The 5,409-nt window shown below is 38.5% G+C and overlaps 1 pseudogene; it reads right to left on the reverse strand.

Annotated features, from left to right (window-relative positions):
• Window positions 1-1,224: 1,224 nt before the first annotated feature.
• On the reverse strand, window positions 1,225-2,091 carry LOC148863936 (transcription repressor OFP8-like; annotated as a pseudogene).
• Between the last annotated feature and the right edge of the window lie 3,318 nt (window positions 2,092-5,409).

The following is a 5,409-nucleotide window of genomic DNA, read 5'->3' on the forward strand; positions in this document are numbered from 1 at the left end:
CTCGCTTTATATGCACTAATGATGTTGTTATTAACAGCTAACCCGTGGTGGCTTAATTGGTAGAATAGAGAGACCTAAGATCATCCGGAAATCAAATTTGGTCGTCATAAAACCATCTTCACACTGTCCTCACAACCAACCCTTTTAGTTATGCATTGAAAATATCTCTCTATGAATAAAAACATACAACTAATCTGTGGCCAAATTTCTTGAATGAATGAGTTTTATTACTGCATCCGTAACGTAAACCACAAGTAATTTTTCATTGTATTGGCACACAATATAGCCTTCTTAAACAATGAAAGATGATAAATTGATAAATGGTTGTCATTTTTTGGGTAAAATACAAAAACCTCCCTTGAACTTTTAAAAAATTTGACAAAAACTTCCCTTCCGTTACTGTACGGTGCGCGCACGGCCTACGTGAACTGTGCACGGCCGGCGTGACCTGGCCGACCTGGACCAGCCTAGCGCATGATCCGGCCAAGGCGCCAGCTTGCCGACCTGATCTAGACACTGACCCGCCGACTGACACAGGCGCCAGCTTGACGACCTGATCTAGGCACTGTCCCGCCGACTGACACAGGCGCCGACCTGACGACCTGGCCTAAACGTTCGCCCCCAGGCAGTTCGCCACCAGGGAGTTCGCCCCCAGGCAGTTCACCCCCAGGCAGTTCGCCACCAGGGAGTTAGCCTCCAAGGCAGTTCGCCCCCAGGCAGTTCGCCCCCGGGCAGTTCGCCACCAAGGCAGTTCGCCCCCGGGCAGTTCGCCACCAAGGCAGTTCGCCCCCAAGCAGTTCGCCACTAGGGAGTTCGCCCCCAGGCAGTTCGCCACCAAGGCAGTTCGCCCCCAAGCAGTTCGCCACCAGGGCAGTTCGCCCCAAGGCAGTTCGCCCCCAGGCAGTTCGCCACCAGGGAGTTGGCCTCCGAGGCAGTTCGCCCCCAGGCAGTTCGCCCCCAAGGAGTTCGCCACCAGGCAGTTCGCCACCAAGGCAGTTCGCCACCAAGGCAGTTCGCCACCAGGCAGTTCGCCACCAAGTAGCTCGTCACTAAGGTACGCCACCACCGGGTCGAATAACGAGGTACTTTGCCAAAAAATTTTACATCACAAAACATTGGTACGTGACCGAAAACGGTTACATCAAGTACCATTAACATAGTCAATAACAGTTAGATTTTCAAGAGTTAACAGCAAAAACGAGAAAAGCTGGCTACTTTCTCAGATATCTAAATATAACAAGAAGAAATAGCAAATTTCTTCAAGACAAGTTAGAGAACAGAGCTTCCCATATCTCTGAGAAGACCTCGACGATCACTTTGTGATGATGAAGGGAGTTCAACGACAAAAAGCAATGCAGAAGCTGCTCGAGATCCTTGGCTGCAAATATCTGCTTTTCGATGATCATCTCCACCATTGATGTCCTGAAATCACTGTAAGGATCGCTGGAGCGCTTCACTGCTCTTCTCCGTTCAGCTCTGGTTTCTGATCTCCGGCGAGAACTCTTCTTGTTTAGGTGGCGAGACTCCGAGGAATCTGATGAGAAGCTCCTCGAGGAGAAAAACGTCTCTGTCTCGTCGTCTAGTTCGTCTTCACTGCTGAACCACCTACCACCATTAGTTTCTGCAGACGGGGAGCTGAGATGATAGAAACTCTCTTTCTTCTTGTACTTCCTGTGGGTCTTCCTAGTCTTCTTCGACCTTTTCTTTCTCTCCTTTGGTTGAAATTCCTCAAAACTATAGAATGAATTTAGAGGCAAAATGGGTGACGCAGGAGGACATGTTCTTCCTCCCATATCACCCGACACGAAACATGGGCCATGTTTCGATACCTTCGACCTCTGTAACACCTTCTTTGGAGCGACTGTGACACTCTCGTTCCACGCCACCTCCATTGTTTCCGACCATCTGGGTCTGCACATAGATGGAAAAATTCGAACCTTAGGAGACGAAGGCTCAAGCAGATGGAAGTCTCGGCTGTTTTGAGCTACGGAAATCGGCCTTTCGATAACATCCAATTATGTTCCGAGGCTTACAAGATCCAAATGAAGAACGAAACATGCGAGAAATTCGCATCTTGAGTCGAGCCTCCATCTGAGGGACAGACAGACAGAATAGTTTGAGAGAGTAGAAGGCTAGTCTTCTTCAAATGAAAATATATACAGGAAAGGAGCGGGAGATTGAACTCGACCGTAGGAGCTCAGAGCTCTCCTTTGAGATTTTAAAAAGTCTGACAATTTGTAAAAGGGTAAAATAGGTATTTTAAAAAAATCCCTTTAACGTTTTCCGTCTTGATGATTGACGGTATTAAATTTTTCAAAAATAAAGGAGAGGTTTTTATTAAAGTAAAACTATAAGGGAGGTTTTTATGATTGTTAGAAATTTTAAGAGAAGTTTTTATATTTTTTGGTTAAAGTATACAATTTAATGTTTCTAACTTCAATCCTACAGTCAGTACATGAGACACATCACCTAAGCATACTCTTTAATTCAACCAAATAAATCCATACAACTATATGGGGTTTGAAATTACAATTCAACCTATTGAAACTTTTTTCTTTCCATAAAAGAAAAGGCATTTACCACCTAATGAAATACCTTTAAAACTCATCACTTTTTCATTTACAGCTTATGATGTAGGAAGATTACTCAAAATAATTATTGCTGTAATTTTTTTTTCTCTTGTTAAGAAACAGAATATATATTAAACCCAGAATTTGGAAGGTGGAAACTTTTCTGTCCTGCTTGGAATAGCCAAATATGGGAGGAATACACAGAAAGAAATTACTTTCTTTTTGGTGAAACAGAAAGAAATTACTTTTGGTTTTATAAATTCAGAGTGATATTAGCAAAGGCTTTAATTTCTTAGAATATTTGAATTAATATAACTACGACTCAAATCAACCTGAATGGCAGAATTCCAACCACTTGGGTCAGCTACATGTATCCTGTCTGACAGTGTTTTCTTTGGTTTTTCTCTTTCTCATGAGTCTCATTGCAGTCCAAATTTGAGCTGGTGAAAATTTACACCCAATTCAGATTTGCATAAAAATTTGTTTGTATTATTAAATCTAAAATCTGTACTCCTTGGATTACAAATTTTACATCACAAAAACTGATGCAAAATTTGTACCACCTTCCTCCCAAACAAAAAACCTTCAGACCCCCCCCCCAATATTTTTTCAATAAGTGTGAGCCATATCAGTCTACTTTCCATTTCTCATCAACAAATAAAATAAGGTCAAACCCGAAACAAAAGTAAACCAGAATGTACATTTCCCTCATTTAAACACTACTGGCCTAGTTTGTTTGTCATGCAATTTCATTTGCATTGATGCAAAAGCATGGCAGTGCAGATGAGTTATGTCAAGTGAAAATTCCGATTCATATTTGTTTCAAGTCTTACTTTAATTTTAAGTGAATCCAATGCAACTATAGTATAATAACATTCAAAGAAAAGTAATTAAAGTCCGAAGTAAAAGCGAAGCAGAACTTACACATTTGATTTGCACTCACATGCATCTGTACTAATGCAAATGAAATTGCATTGCATAAAAACAAATTACAATTTACTGATACTGGAATTTTAGAATTTAGAATTTCTGGTTGCAGGGGTTAACCAAACAAAATCTACATGAAATATCCATAGCAAGCCCAAATATATAATGAAGACTATCACCACTGGGCTTAAAACTAAAGCCAAGCCCAAGTTACAGTACCCAAGCCCAGCTCGGTTAGTCAATTACAGTGAAAAATGAGAGCTTTAAACTCATGGGCAATTTCTAATTTTCTTCACTTAATCTAAAGAGAATGTATTGTTCTCGTCAGACATAGTAAAGAGGGCAATAAGAAGGTTATTTGCATTGTATAGAGATTGGTTAATAGCAATCAGCCTCTACAATCAATAGTAGAATAATGGAACGGTGGTTTCAGTCAGAAGTTGGTTTGATCGTTAAAATCTCAGAACCACCAAAATGGACCAAAACGGTCTGGTCCAGCACTCCATCTTACAACTTTTCAAGTATTGAATAACTAGGTCGGCCGGAAACTCGAGTGCTTATGGTTTTCCAAGGTGAGCTCTACGTGGATAATTTATAAGTTATGTTTGGTAAAAAATCCGGAGACACCAGATCTGTCAGTCAGTCATTTGAAGAAGATTAAGGTAAACTGGTTCAGTTGCTTTGAAACGCACCTAATAAACTATTAAAATAAGCTGCAGTGGACAGCCCCTTTAATCTATATTTGCCTATTTGATAAAAAATCCAGCTGAGAGCCAAAATTGCCTGTCAGACAGTCATTGTCGGGTTGTCCACTTCAGCCTCTTTCAATAGCTTATCCTGAGCACTCCAAAGCACCTGAACCAACTTAATTGAATCTTCAGCTCATCTGTCAGCACTCCCAAACAGGCACTAGTTTATCCAAAGTGCTTCAAAGCTACTGAATCTTCAGCTCAGCCCTACCAAAGGAACCCAAATCATTGCTCTAACAAGTAACCACTGATCTTAGTGTTTTGAATTCTTTATAATTTATTGAGTTTAATTCCGCAGCAGATTAGGGAGGTGTTATATAGTGTGGATGAAAAATTGGGTGATGTATTCTCAACTACACCACACCTGTAGTGTGGATGAAAAATTTGTCATGTTTAATTTTTAATATGATTAATATAAAATATTAGAGATGTTTCCAAATGTTTTCTATAATGTTTTTATGTTTTTCATAATTTTTTATATTTTTATCTTCTTTTTATTTTTATTTAATTATGAGATCATAGAAGGGTTGACACATAAGACCTGAAAGGTTAAACTATTGACCCGCCACCCAGAAAACAATTTCATTTTTTGGTCAGTTTTAAATTTTATATCTTATATCCAACATCGATAAAAACAACTATCATTTGTCACACTTATTTGTTATTAATGTAATTATTTCAAACAGAATCTAAATTAATAAAAGTTAGTTTAAAATTTAATAAGTTTCTCATAGAAAATTTAATTTTATAAGGTTACTATTATTTATTAATTTTATTTATAAAACTAATTCTATTATAAATTAATTATATATATAATATTAGTAATTTAATTAGATTTTCAATTAATAAAAATTACTATAAATTATTATTATTAACAAATTTGAATTAATTGTAACTTTTAGAATTAATAACTATGCCACCTAATTAGGATTGCTTAATTAGCAGTATCGAATTCACATTGTCTGTGTCCCTCCCTTGGTGCAGAAATTTTGTTGTACTAGACCAATAAAAATCTGTTACACCAGTTTGTTTTCCCAATTCAAAATTAAAGTGATTTTTTTAAATGATGTGGCAGATTGTTATTAATCCGGTACAGAAAATTTTATGTGCCAAGGGAAGAGAGGATGTGAACTCTAATACGTGTGTATAAAACGACAAGACCA

The sequence above is a fragment of the Nelumbo lutea genome, chromosome 3 (genome assembly GCF_056320005.1).
Source record: "Nelumbo lutea isolate HS-2025 chromosome 3, American lotus-T2T, whole genome shotgun sequence".
In the NCBI taxonomy this organism is placed as follows: domain Eukaryota; kingdom Viridiplantae; phylum Streptophyta; class Magnoliopsida; order Proteales; family Nelumbonaceae; genus Nelumbo; species Nelumbo lutea.